This window comes from Delphinus delphis, chromosome 18 (genome assembly GCF_949987515.2).
Source record: "Delphinus delphis chromosome 18, mDelDel1.2, whole genome shotgun sequence".
Taxonomy (NCBI): domain Eukaryota; kingdom Metazoa; phylum Chordata; class Mammalia; order Artiodactyla; family Delphinidae; genus Delphinus; species Delphinus delphis.
The window spans coordinates 50,023,268-50,046,859 of NC_082700.1; the positions used below are offsets into that span (position 1 = coordinate 50,023,268).

The 23,592-nt window shown below is 42.5% G+C and overlaps 1 long non-coding RNA gene across 1 annotated transcript; it reads right to left on the bottom strand.

Moving 5' to 3' along the window:
* Positions 1–1,975: 1,975 nt before the first annotated feature.
* On the bottom strand, positions 1,976–22,691 carry LOC132413547 (uncharacterized). The gene is made up of 4 exons (XR_009516758.1): positions 22,578–22,691; positions 6,062–6,172; positions 4,720–4,891; positions 1,976–2,081 (listed from the first exon to the last, which is right to left on the bottom strand). It is a non-coding gene; the product is annotated as an uncharacterized lncRNA (long non-coding RNA).
* Positions 22,692–23,592: the final 901 nt, after the last annotated feature.

Consider the following 23,592-nt stretch of genomic DNA (forward strand, 5'->3'; position numbering starts at 1 on the left):
AGAGCAGTGAACAAAATAGGCAAAAACCCCTTACAACCGTGAGCTTACAACCTAGAGTGAGTACAGAGACAAGCAACAGGACAAAGAAAGTGCTCTGTACCTCTTCTGGGCCAGCTGTGCTTCCTTCGTTCCTCCCCTGGTGGGAATGTGAGTTTCTGGAGCCTGAGTTGGGTTCAGGGACCAGGGAGTCCAATGCATGTGAGTGAATAGCCCCAGTTCTTCCTGGGAGAATATAGTCTGTGACAACAAAGGAACTGTAGGGGTGTATCTTCCTTGTCAATTCTGGTAGGACTGCCCTGCATGGAGCAAAGCTACAGGGAACTGAAGGAAGGAGGAAACATCACGACCAGATGCACTGTTTTCCTTCCAGGAGAGCTGCACACGTGTGTGCAGGCACCCACCATGGTGTGGGGTCTCTTCCCACCACTGAAATCTATCTGCAGCACTGCAGTTTTTATTATGCACTAGTGAAATTGCCCTATTATTCCTCTCTTCTCCTACCCTACATTTTAAAAAGTAGCTTAGTGATAGTTCACAGAAAGTGACCATTCAGAAGGCATCCAAAGCAGGTGTTTCAGAAGCCACTACTCTGGCTCCTGATGAAACCCTGCCCAGCAGTTGACAGCTGCACAGCACATTAAAAGAATGTATGATGCTTCAAGTGTCATGGCTTTATCTGAATCAGACAGAACAGAATAAATACCTTCACAGAAATAATGAAAATTTGTCTAGTCGCCAAGTTCAGTTGCTAATGCAGATATCTACACTCAGATATCGTTGTCTCACTTAAAAAATTCTCCCTGCTCTTTGTTGTAGTTAATTCTAAAAGCAAGTCAACCCACTCCAGTTACGGCTGGTGCCCATATAGAAGCCAACCTGGAGGTTCAGTAAAAAGCCTTTGCGATGGCCCAATGCCCAACTGTTTAAAACACAGCATGAAAGTATTGCTTCCGACTTTAACAAATGAAAAATAAAAATGACAAGGTGCTTGTCTAGAAACCACGGATATCTGGATAATTCAATGACAGTTATTTCATCATTGAGTCACGATCCCATTGAAAGCACCTATCATCAAGTGGTAAAATGTGTAATTCAATTCGTTGGAGCTCAACTATTTTTACTTGAACAATTTCTTCCAAAGACTGTGAAGTATCACTTTTCAAATACATTATAAAGCACTCCCCACATCATTTTCCCCATTCCATCACGATTTTCACGCGAGGGGCCATGCCACGAAGGCACATGTCTGCACCATCTCATTGGTAGTATCCTGGCAGGATTCCCTCACATCCCCATAGCTGTGTTTGCATCTAGGCTTCTGGGTGGCAGTGGCTGGGTCTGCATCAGCAAACCTATCAGAAGAGGAGCTCTAACTGAGGGGGAGAAAATGTTTCTTAGGCACCTGACAGCATGACTGTGAAGAGAGTTAAAATTATCAGCTCACACCAGCCTCTCAAACACTACAATATTTGGAACAAAAGCTCACAAGCACTGTGCACATAAGAAATCTGTTCCAACATGAGGCTTCATTGAAATACCCAGTTAGTAAGAGAAAGGAAGGCTATATGGACTAGGGTCAAGAGGAAATAATTCAAGTAAGCACAATTGGATCCATGTAGCTGAATGACATCATACAAGAGAACTGCTACATTGAAACTGTTTCCTTACAGACTAAGCCAGAGTATTTTGTAAGAATACATCTTCTCGATGGTTCAATGCCACCTGGTCTTATCACTTGAAACCACAGCCCCTTGCCATGGCCGCCCCGACCTTAAGGCCAATCACCAAATACTGCAGCCCCATCATGAAAGATACTTTGTTAAGCTATTAGAAAAGCAGTCACACATATTCATCTGGAAGGAGGGAAACAGGAGAGTGCTTACCTGACAGGAAGCTTTTCATCCTTTTCTTCTCTATCCACAATATTATCCTGACCCACTGTGACTTCACAAGCAGGAAGGTTTCAGCTGCCAGCACAGGGAAAGGCAGCACCAGCTTATGGGCTTCTTAGCGCAGCAGAAGGGTTGAAATGTCCTTTACAGAACTGTTGACAGTGCAGCTCTGGGTCACCCCAAAACCACCTGCAAAGACAGGGGGCCTGGGATTATTTGAGGCAGAACCTATGATCAATTAATTTTTAAGCAAAGAATTAAGGCATATAAGAGCAATAACACGTGAATCAAATGGCAGAAGAGCATTTCCTTAAAGTCTTCTGGAGTTGGTAATGACTTTGATTAATTCATTAACTTAGTTTTTAAAAAAATATTTATTTATGTATTTATTTGGCTGCACTGGGTCTCAGTTGCGGCATGCAGGATCTTCGTTGCAGCATGCAAACTCTTAGTTGTGGCATGTGGGATCTAGTTCCCTGACCAGGGATCGAAGCCGGGCCACCTGCATTGGGAGCCCAGAGTCTTAGCCACTGGACCACCAGGGGGGTCCCTCATTAACTTGGTTTTAAAGTCAGGATAGCAATCTATATTTGTCAAAGTGGCTCAGAGATGTTTTTGTAAAAGTTGGTGCAAAATGCTAGAACACAGACCTAATCATTATGGCTTCAGTGTAGCCCTTGTAGCAAGTGGACTTTATAGACAGACATAAAGGGTTTATATTAACCTAATAATAATAAAAATAATAAACATTTTGCATCAACAGTATGAAATTCTGAATCGCAAGCTGGAATACCCATCATGATGCTAATTTTTGCTAAATATTTCAAGTTTGGTACAAAGTAGAACTATATATATTTTTAAAGCATTTGAGATAATTTCATTTCTCCTAAAAACAAAAACCTCTTTTTATGTGCTAGAATAAAAGTGTTTTTTTAAAAATAGCAGTAATTTTTTTATTGATTTACAAGCAATACTGTCTTAGATATGAATATACTAATTTTAGCATCAGACCTGCCAGGCAGTAATCTTTATAAAGTTGTCTTAGGGCAAACCTATTTGCAATGGAAGAAAAGAATAAATTGTCAAAACACCAGCAGCTCAAATACGATAATTTCCCTCACCCTCCTTGGGGTTTTGTAAATAGATATTTAAATTTGTTTATACATAATAAACTTGGTGTACACATAATGTGTAGCAAGTCTCCAAAGATGGCGTCCCAGTATCCATGCCTCCCAATGTTCATGCCCTTTTATAGTCTCCCCTCCTTGAACCTGGTCTCACTTTTAATCAATAGAATGTAGCAGAAATGATGCTGAGGAACTCCTGTGGTTAGATAGTAAAAGGAAAGCCTGGTTCTCTTGGAACGTTTGTTCTGAGCGATGCCAGCTCTCACATGAGCAACTTAAGCACCTGAGGTCTATGGGTTATAAGGAAGCCCAAGACTGCCACGTGGCCACACGCCAGCCAATCCCAGCTCAGGCACCAGACATGGGAGTGAAGACACCATTGTGGTGTTTTGCAGCCCCAGCTACTACCCGACTGCAGCTGCGTGAGAGATCTTAAGCAAACCCAGCTAAGCCCAGTCAACCTACAGAAACAGGAAAGATGATAAATTACTGTTTAAGCCACTCAATTTTGGTGCTGCTTTTTACACAGCAATAGATATCTGGAATACTGTATATGTAAAGGAGCAGTAAGCAACCAATTTAGATAGATAAGTATCCACATATTAGGGTTAGGAGCAACACACTCCTAATCTAAAACAATGACCCCTAGTTCTCACTGTGGGACATCTCCAAATTGCCTCCCAAAATATCAAGAATATTGTGAACGTTTAAAATAATCTTAGGGGCTTCCCTGGTGGCGCAGTGGTTGAGAGTCTGCCTGCCGATGCAGGGGACGCGGGTTCGTGCCCCGGTCCGGGAAGATCCCACATGCCGCGGAGCAGCTGGGCCCGTGAGCCATGGCCGCTGAGCCTGCGCGTCCGGAGCCTGTGCTCCGCAACGAGAGAGGCCACAACGGTAAGAGGCCCGCGTATCGCAAAAAAAAAAAAAAAAAAAAAAAATCTTAAAACTGATTTTAGCTGTTGAGTTTGAAAAAGAAGTATATAACATATAGCTCCTTATGAAGGGGACTCAATTAAAAGAAATCAAAAATATCTAAGACAGTTATAGTTGTAAATCAATCTTTTATTTTAAAAGACGGAGTCACCTATTTATAAATGATTCCTGCACAGAAAAGGTCCAGAAACAGACAGTCCTCCACTGTGATTCCCAGAGCCCAACTGTCAGCCGCACTCCTCGTGCCACCTGTCACCTAGGAGCTGAATCAGAATTGCAGTGTACCAGGATCTCCAGGTGATTCGTATACTCATTAGGTCTAGATTGGTGGCTCCCAAACTTGCTTGCATATAAAAATCATCCAGGAATCTTAATTCCAAAATCCAGGCCCTAAGGCCACAGGCCTTGATGGTTTTGAAGCCCACCAGGTAAGTTCAGGTGCAGCCATGCCTGAGAACCACTGGCCCCTCTAGGTAGAGCACTGGTTCTCAAACTCAGCCACATAGTAGAATCACCTGGGGAGCATCAAAAACCACTAATGTCTGTTTCTACCCTCAGAGTCCTATGTAACTGGTCTCAGGTGTTACCTGGGCATTGGGAGGTTTTAAAAATTCTCCAAGTGTTTCTCATGTGCTGCAGACCCAGAGCCTGGAACAGAGGTTCAAAATGGTAGCTGAACGTGCACCACTCTTTCAGGCAGACGGTTTGGAAGTCAGGGAGCATTAATAAAAATGAACAGTTGGCCTCACAGTTTTCAGCTCACTCACCAGGTATCCTGACTGCATCAAGCTTGCTGAAGTTCAGGTCTGCCAAGTCTTGTACATCCCCATGGGCCCTCCTGGCACTTTCCTCTGGCATATTTCTCTGCTCTTCTGTTGGGCTCTCTTTCAAGTGATTAATAATGTGCATCTGCTCAACATTAGGAGCAAATATCTTCACCTTCAAAAATAGAAATAAAAACAAATGATGTCATTACCTCTATGAAAACAATCAAGCAAATCAATCTCAGATCCTAAACCAGAAAGGAAAGTCAGAAAACTACTAAGTAATTCTGTGTGTCTTCACGGCCAACACCAACTGCAAATATTACAGGCCAACTGCAAGGGAGAAATTGCAGGGGATTTCTAGAGGAAAAAAAAAATAGCGCTATAAATTAGCTTCCAGAAAGGAAGCCGAACAGAAAGAGGTTGGTTGCCTGTATTGTGTGTGAGTGTGTGTGTGTAGTTAAAGCATATATATATGCTTTTTTTAAAAATTAATTCATTTATTTTTGGCTGTGTTGGGTCTTCGTTTCTGTGCGAGGGCTTTCTCCAGTTGCGGCGAGCAGAGGCCACTCTTTATCACGGTGCGTGGGCCTCTCACTGTCACGGCCTCTCCCTTTGTGGAGCGCAGGCTCCAGACGCGCAGGCTCAGTAGTTGTGGCTCACGGGCTTAGTTGCTCCGCGGCATGTGGGATCCCACATCTTGAACCCGTGTCCCCTGCATTGGCAGGCAGACTCTCAACCACTGCGCCACCAGGGAAGCCCTACGTTTTTTAAACAGATGGATGAAAATATCCAATTTGACAGACAGGAACATATAGGGCTGCAAAACATGGGAGAATTGATTAAATCAGCCCTTGAAATATTTCCAAAGCAGTGATTCTAAACCCTGGTTGCATATTAGAATCCCCTGGGGTGTTTGAGGCCAAATAGACCATTTACATGGGAATCTTTGGGAGTAAAGCACTAGCCTGGGCAATGGTATGTCTTAAACCTCCCCAGGTGATTCCATCATTTGCCAGGTTGGCAATCCAGGATCTAAAGCAAGTGAGATATAAAACTCACAACCTCAGGGCTCTGAGTTAAAATCCCAGGGCTTTTAATACCAAGAGCCCAAAGCAGATTTGGAAGTTCTCACTTGCCCCACTTCTATCCATCTAGCCTCACCAAACTCTGGATTAACACCCACCCTGGCCTGCCATCAGAAACGCTTGGACGGGGAGGGAATCACTGCAGTTCCCTTGCCCCCAACCCTTAAGTCCTGCAGGGGCACTGATGTGGGGAGACATGAGAATTTGGAGGTTCAGGGCAGGCATCTGTATACTGGGGGACAGCCTTTGAGTCATACCTTCTTCACTGCCTTCTTCTCTACTCTCAAGCTTGAGGTCCAGTTCTTCTGGAGGTGGACAGGGCTGGTCTGAGTCAAATGTCCCCTGACTCTGAGAAGGCATCACTAGGGCTAGAAAGCATAAGGTCATGAGTCTCAGCCTTCTGTTACTAAACTTTGTATTTGATTAAAATTTATATTAATATTCTAAACATGCTCTCTGCTCCATAGTTTTGTTTTTACAAAATTGAGTAATATCTCCTACCTTTGATATATGTGAGAGAGATTCTAAACACATACATATCCCATTATTTGTGAAAAGACTTAGAACATTCTGAAGGGAAAGACAGATGCAAACAAACATGAAGTGGTTTTTAAACCAATAATCTGGAAACAGATTGGCCCGCAGTTGCTTCATGGAATTAATTGGATCCACCAGCCCAAGGTGGAGGTGAAGGTCAAACATACTTCTACCACTAGGGTGTCCCTTGGACCCTTTAACAACGTGTTGCATTGTAATCAAGAGTAAACAAGTCCCCAAAACCAAACAACCCAATCCAAAAATGGGAAGAAGACCTAAGTAGACATTTCTCCAAAGCAGACATACAGATGGCCAAATGGCACATGGAAAGATGTTTGACATCACTAATTATTAGAGAAATGCAAATCAAAACTACAAGGGGGTATCACCTCACACCAGTCAGAATGGCCATCATTAAAAAGTCTACAGAGAAAGCTTCAAAATGGAGGAGTATGACATGGAGACCACCTTCCTCCCCACAGCTACATCAAAAATACATCTAAATGTGGAACAGCTCCTACAGAACACCTACTGAACGCTGGCAGAAGACCTCAGACCTCCCAAAAGGCAAGAAACTCCCTCACGTACCTGCGTAGGGCAAAAGAAAAAAGGAAAAACAGAGACAAAAGAATAGGGACGGAACCTGCACCAGTGGGAGGGAGCTGTGAAGAAGGAAAGGTTTCCACACACTAGGAAGCCCCTTTGCGGGCGGAGACTGCGGGAGGCGGAGGGGGAAGCTTCGGAGCCACGGAGGACAGCACAACAATAGGGGTGTAGAGGGCAAAGCACAGAGATTCCCGCACAGAAGATCGGTGCCGACCAGCACTCACCAGCCCGAGAGGCTTGTTTGCTCACCCGCGGGGCCGGGCTGGGGGAGGGGGCGGTGCTGGGAGCTGAGGCTCGGGCTTCGGAGATCAGATCCCAGGGAGAGGACTGGCGGCGTGAACACAGCCTGAAGGGGGCTAGTACGCCACAGTTAGCCGGGAGGGAGTCCAGGAAAAAGTCTGGAACTGCCTAAGAGGCAAGAGACCATTGTTTTGGAGTGTGCAAAGAGAGGGGATTCAGAACACTGCCGCGAGCCATGGCTATCAGCGCAGACAACAGAGACGGGCATGAGACGCTAAGGCTGCTGCTGCAGCCACCAAGAAGCCTGTGTGAAACACAGGTCACTCTCTACACCTCCCCTCCCGGGAGCCTGTGCAGCCCGCCACTGCCAGGGTCCCATGATCCAGGAACAACTTCCCGGGAGAACACACGGCACGCCTCAGGCTGGTGCGACGTCATGCCGGCCTCTGCAGCTACAGGCTCGCCCCGCATTCCGTACCCCTCCCTCCCCCCGGCCTGAGTGCGCCAGAGCCCCCGAAGCAGCTGCTCCTTTAACTCCGTCCTGTATGCGTGAAAAACAGACGCCCTCAGGCGACCTACAAACAGACGCAGGGTCAAATACAAAGCTGAACCCCAGGAGCTGTAAGAACAAAGAAGAGAAAGAGGAATCTCTCCCAGCAGCCTCAGGAGCAGCGGATTAAATCTCCACAATCAACTTGATGTGCCTGCATCTGTGGAATACCTGAGTAGACAACAAATCATCCCAAAATTGAGGCAGTGGACTTTGGGAGCAACTGTAGACATGGGGTTTGCTTTCTGCCTCTAATGTTTTCCTGGTTTTATGTTTACCTTAGTATAGTAGTTAGAGCTTATTCACACTGGTAGATTTGTTTATTGATTTGGTTGCTCTCTTCCTTTTTTTTTATACGTATATATTTTTTTCTTTTTCTCCCTTTGTGTGTGTGTGTATGTGTATGCTTCCTTGTGTGATTTTGTCTGTATAGCTTTGCTTTTACCATTTGTCCTAGGGTTCTGTCTGTCCGTGTTTTTTGTTTGTTTTTAGTATAATTCTTAGAACTTTTTATCATTGGTGGATTTGTTTTGGTTTGGTTGCTGTCTTTCTTTTATTTCTTATTACTTTCTTATTGTTAATTATTTTCTTTTTTTTTAAATTATTTTATTTTTTTCTTTCTTTCTTTCTTTTTCCTCCCTTTTCTTCTGAGCCATGTGGCTGACACAGCCTTGGTGCTCCAGCTGGGTGTCAGGCCTGAGCCTCTGAGGTGGGAGAGCCGAGTTCAGGACATTGGTCCACCAGAGACCTCCCGGCTCCACATAATATCAAATGGTGAAAGCTCTCCCAGAGATCTCCATATCAACACTAAGACCCAGCTCCACTCAACAACAGCAAGCTACAGTGCTGGACACCCTATGGCAAACAACTAGCAAGACAGGAACACAACCCCACCCATTAGCAGAGACGCTGCCTAAGACAATAATAAGTTCACAGACACCCAAAAACACAGCACTAGACACGGTACTGCCCACCAAAAAGACAAGATTCAGCCTCATCCAGCAGAACACAGGCACCAGTCCCCTCCATCAGGAAGCCTACACAACCCACTGAACCAACCTTACCCACTGGGGGCAGATACCAAAAACAACGGCAACTATGAACCTGCAACCTGCAGAAAGGAGACTCCAAACACAGTAAGTTTAACAAAATGAGAAGACAGAGAAGTACACAGCAGATGAAGGAGCATGGTAAAAACCCACCAGACCAAATAAAGAAAGAGGAAACAGTGGGTCTACCTGAAAAAGAACTCAGAGTAATGATAGTAAAGATGACCCAACATCTTGGAAATAGAATGGAGAAAATACAAGAAATGTTTAACAAGGACCTAGAAGAACTAAAGAGCAAACAAACAATGATGAACAACACAATAAATGAAATTAAAAATTCTCTAGGGCTTCCCTGGTGGCACAGTGGTTGAGAGTCTGCCTGCCGATGCAGGGGACATGGGTTCATGACCCAGTCCGGGAGGATCCCACATGCTGTGGAGCGGCTAGGCCCATGAACCATGGCCGCTGAGCCTGTGCTCCACAACGGGAGAGGCCACAACAGTGAGAGGCCTGCATACCATAAAAAAAAAGAAAATTCTCTAGAAGGAATCAATAGCAGAATAACTGAGGCAGAGGAACGGATAAGTGACCTGGAAAATAAAATAGTGGAAATGACTACTACAGAGCAGAATAAAGAAAAAAGAATGAAAAGAATTGAGGACAGTCTCAGAGACCTCTGGGACAACATTAAACGCACCAACATTCGAATTATAGGGGTCTCAGAAGAAGAAGAGAAAAAGAAAGGGTCTGAGAAAATATTTGAAGAGATTATAGTTGAAAACTTCCCTAATATGGGAAAGGAAATTGTCAGTCAAGTCCAGGAAGCACAGAGAGTCCCATACAGGATAAATCCAAGGAAAAACACACCAAAACACATATTAATCAAACTATCAAAAATTAAATACAGAGAAAAAAAATTAAAAGCAGCAAGGGAAAAGCAACAAATAACATACAAGGGAATCTCCATAAGGTTAACAGCTGATCTTTCAGCAGAAACTCTGCAAGCCAGAAGGGAGTGGCAGGACATATTTAAAGTGATGAGAAAGAAAAACCTACAACCAAGATTACTCTAACCAGTAAGAATCTCATTCATATTTGATGGAGAACTTAAAACCTTTACAGACAAGCAAAACCTAAGAGAATTCAGCACCACCAAACCAGCTTTACAACAAATACTAAAGGAACATCTCTAGGCAGGAAACACAGGAGAAAGAAAAGACCTACAATAACAAACGCAAAACTAAGAAATTAAGAAAATGGTAATAGGAACACACATATCGATAATCACCTTATATGTAAATGGATTAAATGCTCTAACCAAAAGGCATAGACTGGCTGAATGGATACAAAAGGAAGACCCATATATATGCTGTCTACAAGAGACCCACTTCAGACCTAGGGACACATACAGACTGAAAGTGAGGGGATGGAAATAGATATTCCATGCAAATGGAAATCAAAAGAAAGCTGGCGTAGCAATTTTCATATCAGACAAAATAGACTTTAAAATAAAGACTATTACAAGACACAAAGAAGGACACTACATAATGATCAAGGGATCAATCCAAGAAGAAGATATAACAATTGCAAATATTTATGCACCCAACATAGAAGCACCTCAGTACTTAAGGCAAATGCTAACAGCCATAAAAGGGGAAATCGACAGTAACACAATCATAGTAGGGGACTTTAACATCCCACTTTCACCAATGGAAAGATCATCCAAAATGAAAATAAATAAGGAAACACAAGCTTTAAATGATACATTAAACACATGGACTTAATTGATATTTATAGGACATACAATCCAAAAACAACAGAATACACTTTCTTCTCAAGTGCTCATGGAACATTCTCCAGGATAGATCATATCTTGGGTCACAAATCAAGCCTTGGTAAATTTAAGAACATTGAAATTGTATCAAGTATCTTTTCCGACCACAACACTATGAGACTAGATATCAATTATAGGAGAAAATCTGTAAAAAATACAAACACATGGAGGCTAAACAATACACTACTAAATAACCAAGAGATCACTGAAGAAATCAAGGAGGAAATCAAAAAATACCTAGAAACAAATAATGAAAACAGGGTGACCCAAAACCTACGGGATGCAGCAAAAGCAGTTCTAGGAGGGAAGTTTATAGCAATACAATCCTACCTCAAGAAACAAGAAACATCTCAAATAACAACCTAACATAACACCGAAAGCAATTAGAGAAAGAAGAACAAAGAACACCCAAAGTGAGCAGAAAGAAAGAAATCAAAAAGATCAGATCAGAAATAAATGAAAAAGAAAGGAAGGAAATGAGAGCTAAAATCAATAAAACTAAAAGCTGGTTCTTTGAGAAGATAAACAGAATTGGTAAACCACTAGCCAGACTCATCAGGAAGAAAAGGGAGAAGACTCAAATCAGTAGAATTAGATATGAAAAAGTAGAAGTAACAACTGACACTGGAGAAATACAAAAGATCATGAGAGATTACCATATGATAATCTCAATAGATGCAGAAAAAGCTTTTGACAAAATTCAACACCCATTTATGATAAAAACTCTCCAGAAAGTAGGCATAGAGGGAACTTACCTCAACATAATAAAGGCCATATATGACAAACCCACAGCCAACATCATTCTCAATGGTGAAAAACTGAAACATTTCCTCTAAGATCAGGAAAAAGACAAGGTTGCCCACTCTCACCACTATTATTCAACAGAGTTTTGGAAGTTTTAGCCACAGCAATCAGAGAAGAAAAAGAAATAAAAGGAATCCAAATCGGAAAAGAAGAAGTAAAACTGTCACTGTTTCCAGATGACATGATACTATACATAGAGAATTCCAAAGATGCTACCAGGAAACTACTAGAGCTATGAATTTGGTAAAGTAGCAGGATACAAAGTTAATGCACACAAATCTCTTGCATTCCTATACACTAATGATGAAAAAGCTGAAAGAGAAATTAAGGAAACACTCCCATTTACCTCTGCAACAAAAAAAAATAAAATACGTAGGATTAAACCTACCAAAGGAGACAAAAGACCTGTATGCAGAAAACTATAAGACACTGATGAAAGAAATTAAACATGATACAAACAGATAGAGAGATATACCATGTTCTTCGATTGGAAGAATCAACATTGTGAAAATGACTATACTACCCAAAGCAATCCACAGATTCAATGCAATCCCTATCAAACTACCAATGGCATTTTCACAGAACTAGAACAAAAAAATTCACAATGTGTATGGAAACACAAAAGAACCCAAATAGCCAAAGCAATTGTGAGAAAAAAAAACGGAGCTGGCGGAATCAGGCTCCCTGACTTCAGACTCTACTACAAAGCTACAGTAATCAAGACAGTATGGTACTGGACAAAAACAGAAATATACATCAATGGAACAGGATAGAAAGCCCAGAGATAAACCCACACACATATGGTCACCGTATTTTTGATAAAGGAGGCAAGAATATACAATGGAGAAAAGACAGTCTCTTCAATAAGTGGTGCTGGGAAAACTGGAGAGCTACATGTAAAAGAATGAAATTAGAACACTCCCTAACTCCATACACAAAAATAAACTCGAAATGGATTAAAGACCTAAATGTAAGACCAGACACCATAAAACTCTTAGAGGAAAATATAGGCAGAACATTCTATGACATAAATCACAGCAAGATCCTTTTTGACCCACCTCCTAGAGAAATAGAAATAAAAACAAAAAGCAACAAATGGGACCTAATGCAACTTAGAAGCTTTTGCACAGCAAAGGAAACCATAAATAAGATGAAAAAACAACTTCAGGATGGGAGAAAATATTTGCAAATGAAGCAACTGACAAAGGATTAATCTCCAATATATACAAGCAGTGCATGCAGCTCAATATCAAAAAAACAAACAGCCTAATCCAAAATGGGCAGAAGACCTAAATAGACATTTCTCCAAAGAAGATACACAGATTGCCAACAAACACGTGAAAGGATGCTCAACATCACTAATTACTAGATAAATGCAAATCAAAACTACAATGAGGTATCACCTCACACCAGTCAGAATGGCCATCATCTAAAATCTACAAACAATAAATGCTGGAGATGGTGTAGAGAAGAGGGAACCCTCTTGAACTCTTGGTGGGAATGTAAATTGATACAGCCACTATGGAGAACAGTATGGAGGTTCCTTAAAAAACTAAAAATAGAACTGCCATATGACCCAGCAATCCCACTACTGGGCATATACCCTGAGAAAACCATAATTCAAAAAGAGTCATGTACCAAAATGTTCATTGCAGCTCTATTTACAATAGCCAGGACATGGAAGCAACCTAAGTGTCCATTGACAGATGAATGGATAAAGAAGATGTGGCACATATATACAATGGAATATACTCAGCCATAAAAAGAAACGAAGCTGAGTTATTTGTACTGAGGTGGATGGAACTAGAGACTGTCATACAGAGTGAAGTAAGTCAGAAAGAGAAAAAGAAATACCGTGTACTAACACATATATATGGAATCTAAAAAAAAAAAAAAAGGTTCTGAAGAACATAGGGGCAGGACAGGAATAAAGACGCAGACGTAGAAAATGGACTTGAGGACATGGGGAAGGGGAAGGGGAAGCCGGGATGAAGTGAGAGAATGGCATGGACATACATACACTACCAAATATAAAAAAGACAGCTACTGGGAAGCAGCCACATAGCACAGGGAGATCAACTCTGTGCTTTGTGTCCACCTAGAGGGGTGGAATAAGGAGGGTGGGAGGGAGACACAAAAGGGAGGGGATATGGGGATATATGTATACACATAGCTGATTCACTTTGTTATACAGCAGAAACTAACACACCATTGTAAAGCAATTATACTCCAATAAAGATGTTAAAAAAAAAAATGCCTACAAACAACATGCTAGAGAGGGTGTAGAGAAAAGGAACCCTCCTACACTGGTGGTGAGAATGTAAGTTGGTACAGCTACTGTGGAAAACAGTATGAAGCTTCCTCAGAAAACTAAAAATAGAATTACCATATGATCCAGCAACCCAGCAACCCACTCCTGGTCATATATCTGCACAAATCTATAATTCAAAAAGGTATATGCACCCCTATGTTTATAGCAGCACTATTCACAATAGCCAAACCATGGAAACAACCTAAATGTCCATCAATAGTTGAATGGATAAAGAAGATGTGGTACACACATGCAACGGAATACTACTCAGCTACAAAAAAGAACAAAATAATGCCATTTGTGGCAACATGGGTGCAACTAGAGATTATCATACTAAGTGAAGTCATAAAGAAAAAGACAAATTCCATATGATATCACTTATATGTGGAATCTAAAATGACACAAATGAACCTATCTATGAAGCAGAAACAGAATCATGGACATAGAAAACAGACTGGTGGTTGCCAAGGGGGGAGGCTTGGGGAAGGGATGGAGTGGGGGTTTGGTGTTAGCAGATGTGAGCTTTTATATATAGGATGGATAGACAACAAGGTTCTACTGTATAGCACAGAGAACTGTATGAAATATCCTATGATAAACCATATTGGAAAAGAATATTTTTTAAAAAGAATGTATATATATGTATAACAAAATCACTTTGCTGTACAGCAATAATTAACACAACACTGTAAATCAACTATACTTCAATAAAAAACGAGTAAACAAGTCCCTCTACTTCTGAGGAACTTCACCTCAAGGACAGACACCTGGCTTCATTAAACAACAGCAACAACCCAGAGCTGGTAGGACGTTGCCCTCCACCCTCTAGGAAGTCAATAACACCCTGTTGAACAAATGAATGAATAACAGCCACATAAATTTTAATACCCTTCAAGGTAAATAGGTGCTAGGTTTAAATGGTTTCTTTTCCTAAGTTTTAGAAGCAGGAGACCTGTTTTCTAAAAGGAGGAGCTTTGTCACTACCTAGTAATGACTTTAAGCAAGTCATTTTTCCTCCTGGGGAAACTCAGTGAGTTCCTCATGAATAGACATGTTCTCTGACTTCAAACTTCAAGTCTTGCAGTCAAAAAAATGAACGGGTAGCATATCTTAAACTATTATTTAAAAGAATGGTGTAGCCACTGTGGAAATCAGTATGGTGGTTCCTCAAAAAGTTAAACATAGGATTACCATATGATCCAATGATTCCACATATAGGTATGTACCCAAAAGAATTAAAAGAAGGTACTCAGCAGATACTTGTACACCAATGTTCATAGCAGCATTATTCACTATAGCCAAAAGATAAAAACAACCCAAATGTCTTGGACAGGTGAACAGATCAATTAATGTGATATATGCATACAGTGGAATATTATTCATCATTAAAAAGGAATGAAATTCTGATACACACTACAACCTGGATGAGCCTTGAAGACATTATGCTAAGTGAAATAAGCCAGCCACAAAAGGACAAATATCGTATGATTCCATTTACATGAGGTACCTAGAGTAGTCAAATCCATGGAGACAGAAAGTAGAGTAGAGGTTAGCAGAGGCTGGGAGAGGGGGTAATGGGGAATTATTGTTCAATGGTAAGATTCCACACCCAACTCCAGCCTGTCCAGGTTTTCTCCACCTGAACTGACAAGCAATTTTCATAACACCTGCTGGGTGTCCTACAATTCAACTCAATTCTGACACTATCTACCTGGAGATAGCTTCAGATCCCACAGGGTAAGGACTCACCCTACAACACTGCCCCAACTTCAGACACTAGTCTCAAGTCCAGGTTGTCACCTGTGCTTCTGACCAACCAGCTATAGATCAGAGACTCCAATGACCGCCCCCCACCCCCGGATTTGCTTAATGTGCTAGAGCAGCTCACAGAACTCGGAGAAACATTTTACTTCCTAGATGACCAGTTTATTATAAAAAGATATAACTCAGGAACAGCCAGACAGAAGAGAACGTAGGGCAAGGTATGGGAAAGGGTGTAGACTTTCCAAGCACTCTCTGAACCTTCCAGTCTTCCCAAATTGCCACGTGTTCACCAACCCAGAAGCTCTCCCAATTCTGTCCTTCTGGGTATTTAAGGAGGCGTCATTTATAGGGATGATTGATTAAATCACTGGTCGTTGACAATTGAGTCAACTTCCAGCCCTTCTCCTCTAACGTGGACATCAGGGGATGTGGGACAGGAAGTTCCAATCCTCTAATCATCTGGTTCGTTCCCCTGGCAACCAGTCCCCTTAGGTGCATCCAAAAGTCACCTTATAAACATAACAAAAGACAACTTTAAAGTTCATTTCACTTAGGAATTTTCTTGGGTTTTAGGTGCTTTGAGCCAGAAACCGGAGGATGACCATATGTATATTTATAAAAAACCACAATATCAAAAACGGGTACAGAGTTTCAGTTTGCCATGATGAAAATGTTCTGGAAATGGATAGCGGTATGGTGGTACAGCATTGTGGATGTACTTAATGGCACTGAATTGCACACTTAAAAATGCTTAAGATGGGGCTTCCCTGGTGGCGCAGAGGTTGAGAGTACACCTGCCGATGCAGGGGACACGGGTTCTTGCCCCGGTCCGGGAAGATCCCACATGCCGCGGAGCGGCTGGTCCCGTGAGCCACGGCCGCTGAGCCTGCGCGTCCGGAGCCTGTGCTCCGCAACGGGAGAGGCCACAACAGTGAGAGGCCCGCATACTGCCAAAAAAAAAAAAAAAAAAAAGCTTAAGATGATAAAATTTGTTATGTATTTTTTACTGCAAGAAAACCCAAACCAAACCAGAAACACGCTGTTGGCCATGGGCAACCACGTGGAGGTGCCTGTCAGGCTGCTGCAGATGAACGATAGGCCTCTTAGGCCGAAGCCCTGCCTTCACACTAGGATGGTTAACATTCCCAGGGGGCCCGCTTTTCTTTGTCTAAAGCGCAGTTCAGTAGCTGGCGACCGAGTGGAGGGGACAAAGGGGGAGAGTTGAATACAGTTCAAAATTAGAAAGAAGTAAACCGCACGAAAGGAAAAAGTCCTCGGATGCGTCTGCCCCGCAACTCCTCAGAGGGAAAGCGCGCCCTCCTCCTGCCCTCGGGCTGTCCTGACCTTGCCCTGGTGTCTCAGGTGCACCAGCCTCGCCAAAGTTTGATGGGTTGCCATAGAAACGGGCTGCCAGGGCTGCCATAGAAACGCCACATCCGCCAGGATGAAGGTGAGACAGCTGAGCCTTGCTGCGTGATGGGACTGAAGCGGGCTGCACTCGATCGCTGCCTGGCGGCGGATTGGTCTCGCGCACAGCCTGATGGAGAGGGTGTTGGCCAGGGGTCACCAGTCAGGCGGGAGAGAGAGCGCGCCTGATGAAACTGCACATCCGGACTAGGGGAAGCTGCAGCTATTGTCCTTTGTGCTGGCAAGGAAGAAAAGGTGTGCCAGGCAGCCGTAACCCAGATTTTATTAACCAGAATGTTTCATTTCAAAATTAAATTTAAGAGGGAAAAAAATACGTAATCTACCTTTACCTGGACTAAAGTAACTTCCATGCAATTTATTCCAAAAGAGAACATCAATATTTATATACGATAATTGTTTAATTAAAAAAATTTCAATAATACAAATGAATCTATATACAAAACAGAAATAGACTCACAGGCATAGAAAACAAACTTACGGTTACCAAAGTGGAAAACGGGGGAGAGGGATAAATTACGAGTATGGGCTTAACAGACACAAAGTACTATACATAAAATAGATAAGCAACAAGGTTTTACTGCATAGCACAGGGAACTATATGCAACATCTTGTAATAACCTATAGTGGAAAATAATCTGAAATACATATATATATATGTATAACTGAATCACTTTGCTCTACACCTGAAACTAATACAATATTGTAAGTCAACTATATTTCAATTGAAACAATTTTTTTCATCGTGTTCAATAGATTTTTTAACTGCTCAGCTCCAAAGGCAGAAGTTGAAGTGGTGTTTTTGACAGAAAAAAACTGAACAAGAAGTGCGACTGCATCCTTTCATCTGCATCAGAGCTGAAGGACAAATAATTTCTTAGGTCACTTAAAATGGAAAGGTTGATGACCAGATACAGTGTGGACTGTAACTGAGAGCGGTGAAAGGAGGCAGTCTTGGCTAGGATGCAGTGCTCCTCGTGATATTTTGCGTTTCACAAATGTAGCAAGCATTTAGAAAGTCCAGTAACCATATCTGTAACCTAGTTTTCTTCTACGATCACAGGAAAGAAACAGCGAAGAATGTGTTTACCTTGTTTAGCTAGTATGCCCCCCGAGTTTCTTTTGTATGACCTCATATATTGACCAGATATCTGAAAGAAATTTAGTCTTGTATTATTAAAGGGTGAAATCTACAATCTCCATCAATTACATCTCTACTTCCCCTGTTAGATCTTTAAATTACTAACCCTATCTTCCTCCAACAAAAATTTACTAAGCCCTTGTTATGTGCGGTGTTATAAATAAAGGACTACATCTACTTTCAAGAAGAAACCTACCTTTCTTGGCCTGGAGATAGATGCTGGTCATAAGTCATAGATGGAAGATTGCAAACCCATGAGGCTGATTCTAACTCTTGACCCAGAAGGACATTTTCATAGCCTAAGACTGTCAGTGATGCCTAAATTTAGAAAGAAGAAGTGTACATGGTACCGACATCAGGCAGGGGAAAGAGCAGCTGCCTATGAAAATGCATAGGCATCCGCCCACATCACTGAGGATACGGAGGAACAGGAGAAGAAGGAGGAGAAGATATTAGTCAACTCGAGAAGCAGGATAACCTGGTGGCCGGAGCAAGTTCCATGTCTGCCTGTTGGGGATCTACCTTGAGTGATGTTGCGAAAGTTACTAATATCTCTGTGTCAACACTTCCGCAATCTGCAAGAGGGAAGTAGCACCTTTTTCACAGGGCTGTTGGGAGGATTAAACATAGTAAATGTCAAGTGTGTCAAAACCTTAACAACGGGCTTCCCTGGTGGCGCAGTGGTTGAGAGTCCACCTGCCGATGCAGGGGACACGGGTTCGTGCCCTGGTCCGGGAAGATCCCACATACCGCGGCGGCTGGGCCCGTGAGCCATGGCCGCTGAGCCTGCGCGTCCGGAGCCTGTGCTCCGCAACGGGAGAGACCACAACAGTGAGAGGCCCGCGTACTGCCAAAAAAAAAAAAATTACAAAGAAAAAGAAAAAAAACAAAAAACCTTAATAATCATGTATTTCTGCTCACTGAATGGTAGGTACTGCTTCCTTTTGCTTGATATACATGAAAGCAAAGAGATATTTTTGTTCTGAAGCTGGCTTTCTTGACAATATTAGTAAACTGTTCACAACAAAAGTAAAAATATATGCAATAAATAACTAGAAGATTGTAAAGAATTGTTTAAAAGATTTAATGTAACAAGTAAAAGAGTATAAATCCAGAATTACTTGATTTAGGATTAGGGTAGAGGGTTAACTATAGCTCCACAGTCGTTTGTTTTAAAGTATCACATATTAAGTATGTGACACTAATTCCTTCATGTGGATATAATGTGTAACTTTATTAAATTCACACTAAATTATACTGTTAACTTATTTTTGACCTAAAATAAGTTATGCTGTAGGTAAGTGAAATGCCAATAAAAATCTGAAAATAGGGCCTATATATTGCTATATAGTTGATTGTATTTGTTTAAGCCAGTTAAGCACCTGTAAAACAGGTACGTGTACCCAAGTTTCATAGCTTTTGGGGGAGGGGGGCTGTTAATGAATTGATTAACATCAAGATACTATTAACCTCTTGCATTAAAATTAGTACAGCCCCAGCCCTAGGGCAAGGGCTCTTAACCTTTCTTCATGTTCCATGGATCTCTTTGGCAGCCTGGTTAAACCCCTTCTCAGACTAATGTTTTTTAGTAAGTAAAATAATATTAACACTGGATTTATAATATTGACAGTGCATTATAAGTGTCAATGAAGAAACTAATCAACAGTCTAAGAAAGAAATGGAAAATCTCATTCAAGTCAAACTGAGGATTATAACCCAGGAGACAGTCTCTCAGAGAGCTCTGAGAACTGTTCCAAAGAGTGAAGAGGGGAGGTCAGTATATATGTGATTCTGGGGAAGCCGGTGTGTGCAGTCAAGCACACAGCTTGGCAGAAGTTTGTTGCTAGTCACGAGGAACAGATATCTTAGTTAATGGGTTTTTTTTTTTTAAATGTTTTTCTAAGTATGGGAAGATGTAAGAATCCAGGTTCATAAAATTTTTTCTTCTGAACATATCTAACTCTCTGAAGGCCAGTTCTGTCAGTTTTCCCAGAGCACAGAGTGCCTTATCCTATCTTCACCCTTAATTCCTTTTAGGGTGTATTGTAGGTCAGGGACTGCAGTGGCTAATGAAATGATTCTTGTAGAACTGGATGGTGGGCAACATTCTTTGTTTTCCAATCCCTTCCCTTACAGTCTTAATTTCAGCCAAGGTCTGGGAGGCATTTCATGACCAGTTTGTCCCAAGGTGCTAGGAATGTGCATTCTCAGGTTAGGCAAGGATTTCCTTGGTAGGCCACTCAGTGCGTTGTCACTAAACTAGGCCCTGTTAACATAGGCGAAAGCTTCTGTACCACCTGTTTTATTAGTCTGTTATGGTCCAGGACATGGTCCCCTCTTGTTGCTTCTTCCCATATCTACAGTTACACTATTACAATCATTGATCTTACAGAACTGTATATTTGGCCAATCATTTCAAGTCGCATAATCATCATTAACTTTATCTGAGGCTCATCACACATTTGGTAATGCAAGAAACAATAATCTTGTAAAAGAGGCAGAATATTTACTAACATAGCCAGTAACATTAATAGGTCATACGTAAGTATTTAAGCTAAGAACTTCCATTAGGTGCGGCCCAGGATCTCCCTAGGTCCTCTGACCAGTCTGTTCTGTACCAATCCCTATCTTTAAGGGAAATGATATATTGGCATTGTACATAAAGTTCATTAAAGATGTCTGCCCATACAAGGCCAGTGGTGAGTCATCGTGACCTCTTACAGGACTGAGAAATGAATGATATCTTCTAAGGAGTTACAACATGGCTGGTGCCAGAAGGAGAAAAATTGATCTTTATGTTGAGTAGGTATTTCTCCCACTGGAGAGGTCTCGTTAACACATAATGCAGATGCACAGTGCACACTAGAGGGGAGCGAGGAAGCCCAGATGGAGAGAGAAAATATTTACATTTAAAATTTTCTTGTCTTGCCTTAAAATATGAATTTTTATTTCATCATAAGTGAGAAAGTAAAATTAGCTTGGACTGTAAAAATCTGCCTGCCATCCAGGAGCCTGGAATAAAAGGCTGATAAAATCAGTTGCAAAATTAACATAAAACAATATTTCTCCCCAAACAGAGCTGTAAAGTGTCATAACCACCTCCTGCTTTCTGACTCACTGAGAAAATTTGTTCTCTAAAGTTAGACTTAGAGAGTTTTTGCTGTTGGAAATTACATCAGTAAGAATGAAATATCTCACCTTTACCTGGAGATTCTCAGCCCCTTGACACAGATAAGCAGCTTCAATTTACAACCTTTACAACCCAGGTGCAGAGCTCGCAATAAGGGGTTTCTAGACACAAAAATTCCATCTCTATTTAAACTTCATAGTATCCAAGGAAATAGGACCCCAGGTCCACTTTGTCATCTAAGCTGCACATTGACTCTGTGTGTTGACACACAGCCTTGCTTTGAGCCTACCAAAATACTGCTCACTTAAATTTCACTTAAACTCCACCCTATCTCAGAATCCTATAACTCTATATTTTCCTTTGCTTGGGGAGATGCCACGCAGTTCCTCTGTGCGCAACCTCCCACGATGCAATGGTTAATAAACCTGATTTTACTAGACTACAGCATTGTTCCACTATTGTGGTCTTAGGCTAATTGGAAAAGCCTGCAAAATAAACCAATTGGATTAAAATTCAGTCTATTTGTTGGGTCCTCAAAGTTTAAAAACGTCGGACTAGAGAGAAGTAGCAAGTATGATGAGGGATCAGGCAACAAAAGTCTGGAAGCATTCTTAGCCCGGGGTGCTAGGGTCATAGCCAAGAAGAACAGAAGGCAGACCAGAGCAGAGCAGATGGGAGCTACCGAGAGACTGAGTCAGGGCTAATATGAGGAAACGCTTTGTTAACCGTGAGAGCTCCTTGCACACAGAGTGGAGAGACTGCACACCCAAGAGGGGAGATCCCCACCACTAACCAAGGTCGATCTGAAGCTTGGTTTTGTAGCTCTGGGAAATCCTGAGCAGGATAGAAAGTTCCACTGTGGCCCTCTAGCGTCTGGTCTCTTTATTTGTAAAATCTATAATGTTTCTTCCGAGAGCTGCTTCTTTTAGCTTTAAGCCATGCTCAAGTGCGGGCCCACTCAGAATCCTACAGGTGCCCTTCAGATCAAGCAGTACCCGTCTGCTGTCAACGCTAGGATGAGTTTCCCTCTCATCTTGGGTGGGTCTTTGGAGAAGCCAGCTTAGGTTTGGTGATTTTGAACTGGGTGGTGGTATACGGAGGAGGGCTAGGGTTGGAGCCATCTAAATGCTTAGGTAAGTGAGGGTTAAAATGAAGCCCTGCCTGAACCTCCCCAGAATCCCCAACCTGCTGTAGCAAGTGGGCAAAGGCGTGTGTGCATAGAGGGGAACAATTCCCATCGACCCTCAGAAGGCCTGGCAGGCGTGGGGAAGCCAATGACGCTCCCACCTCTCACCGTGCCCTCACCCCCGACCCCCCGCCCACCGGGTCACAACAGTCCCCTCTGGCCACTGCAGTCACCCTGCTCATTCCAACATACTTACAAATACTATGCTGGTTCACTCATGTTGTGGGTGACGTGAAAGCGTTGGAAAGCCCTGGTCTGAGTCCTGCAGGCCGCCCTCTTGTGAAACGAGTGACTGTAAGTGACCATAAGTGACTATAAATGATTATGTGTCTTTAATACACTATTTATTTATTTATTTTTGGCCGCATTGGGTCTTCGTTGCTGTGCGCGGGCTTTCTCTAGTTGCTGTGAGCGGGGGCTCCTCTTCCTTGCAGTGCTCGGGCTTCTCATTGCAGTGGCTTCTCTTGTTGTGGAGCACGGGCTCTAGGCGTGTGGGCTTCAGTAGTTGTGACACGCGGGCTCAGTAGTTGTGGCTCGCGGGTTCTAGAGTGCAGGCTCAGTAGTTGTGGCCCATGGGCTTAGCTGCTCTGCAGCATGTGGGATCTTCTCGGACCAGGGCTCGAACCCTTGTCCCCTGCATTGGCAGGCGGATTCTTAACTGCTGCGCCACCAGGGAAGTCCATAATGCACTATTTATAGACATACGTCAACCTCTGTCTATGAGAGCAGGGCAGGCCATGAATGCCTCATCAGAAGCAGGGCAGCTGATCCCATTGTTTTCTTCAGGTGGCTGAAGGGTCAAAGAAGAGTGTAATGCAGAATCTCCTTCGCAACTGAAGCGGTAGATCCAACAAGGATGAACATTGACGGGGGGAGGTGGGTGGATGTGAGCTACTTGTTAGTGTGGCCACTGTCATCACCGGCTTAGTCAGGTGAGGGCCAGTCACTCCCCCATCATTGTCTTCCTCAGTGCACTCACCTCCCCCGTATATTCTCCTTCACTCAAATGTCTGTTGTCTCCTAGTCTGGGCCCTGAGGGATGAGGTAAGAGTTCGGTGCTAGAGAATCCAAACGAGACCAAAGCTGGACTTTCTGTTTGCTTGCTTGTGGTGACTGTAGCTGGGGGAACGTCAGCAGAAGCTCCAAAGAAGTGGTGACCTTTAAACTGAGACGTGAGGCCGAAAGAACTCGTCATTAAGAGTCAGAGAAAA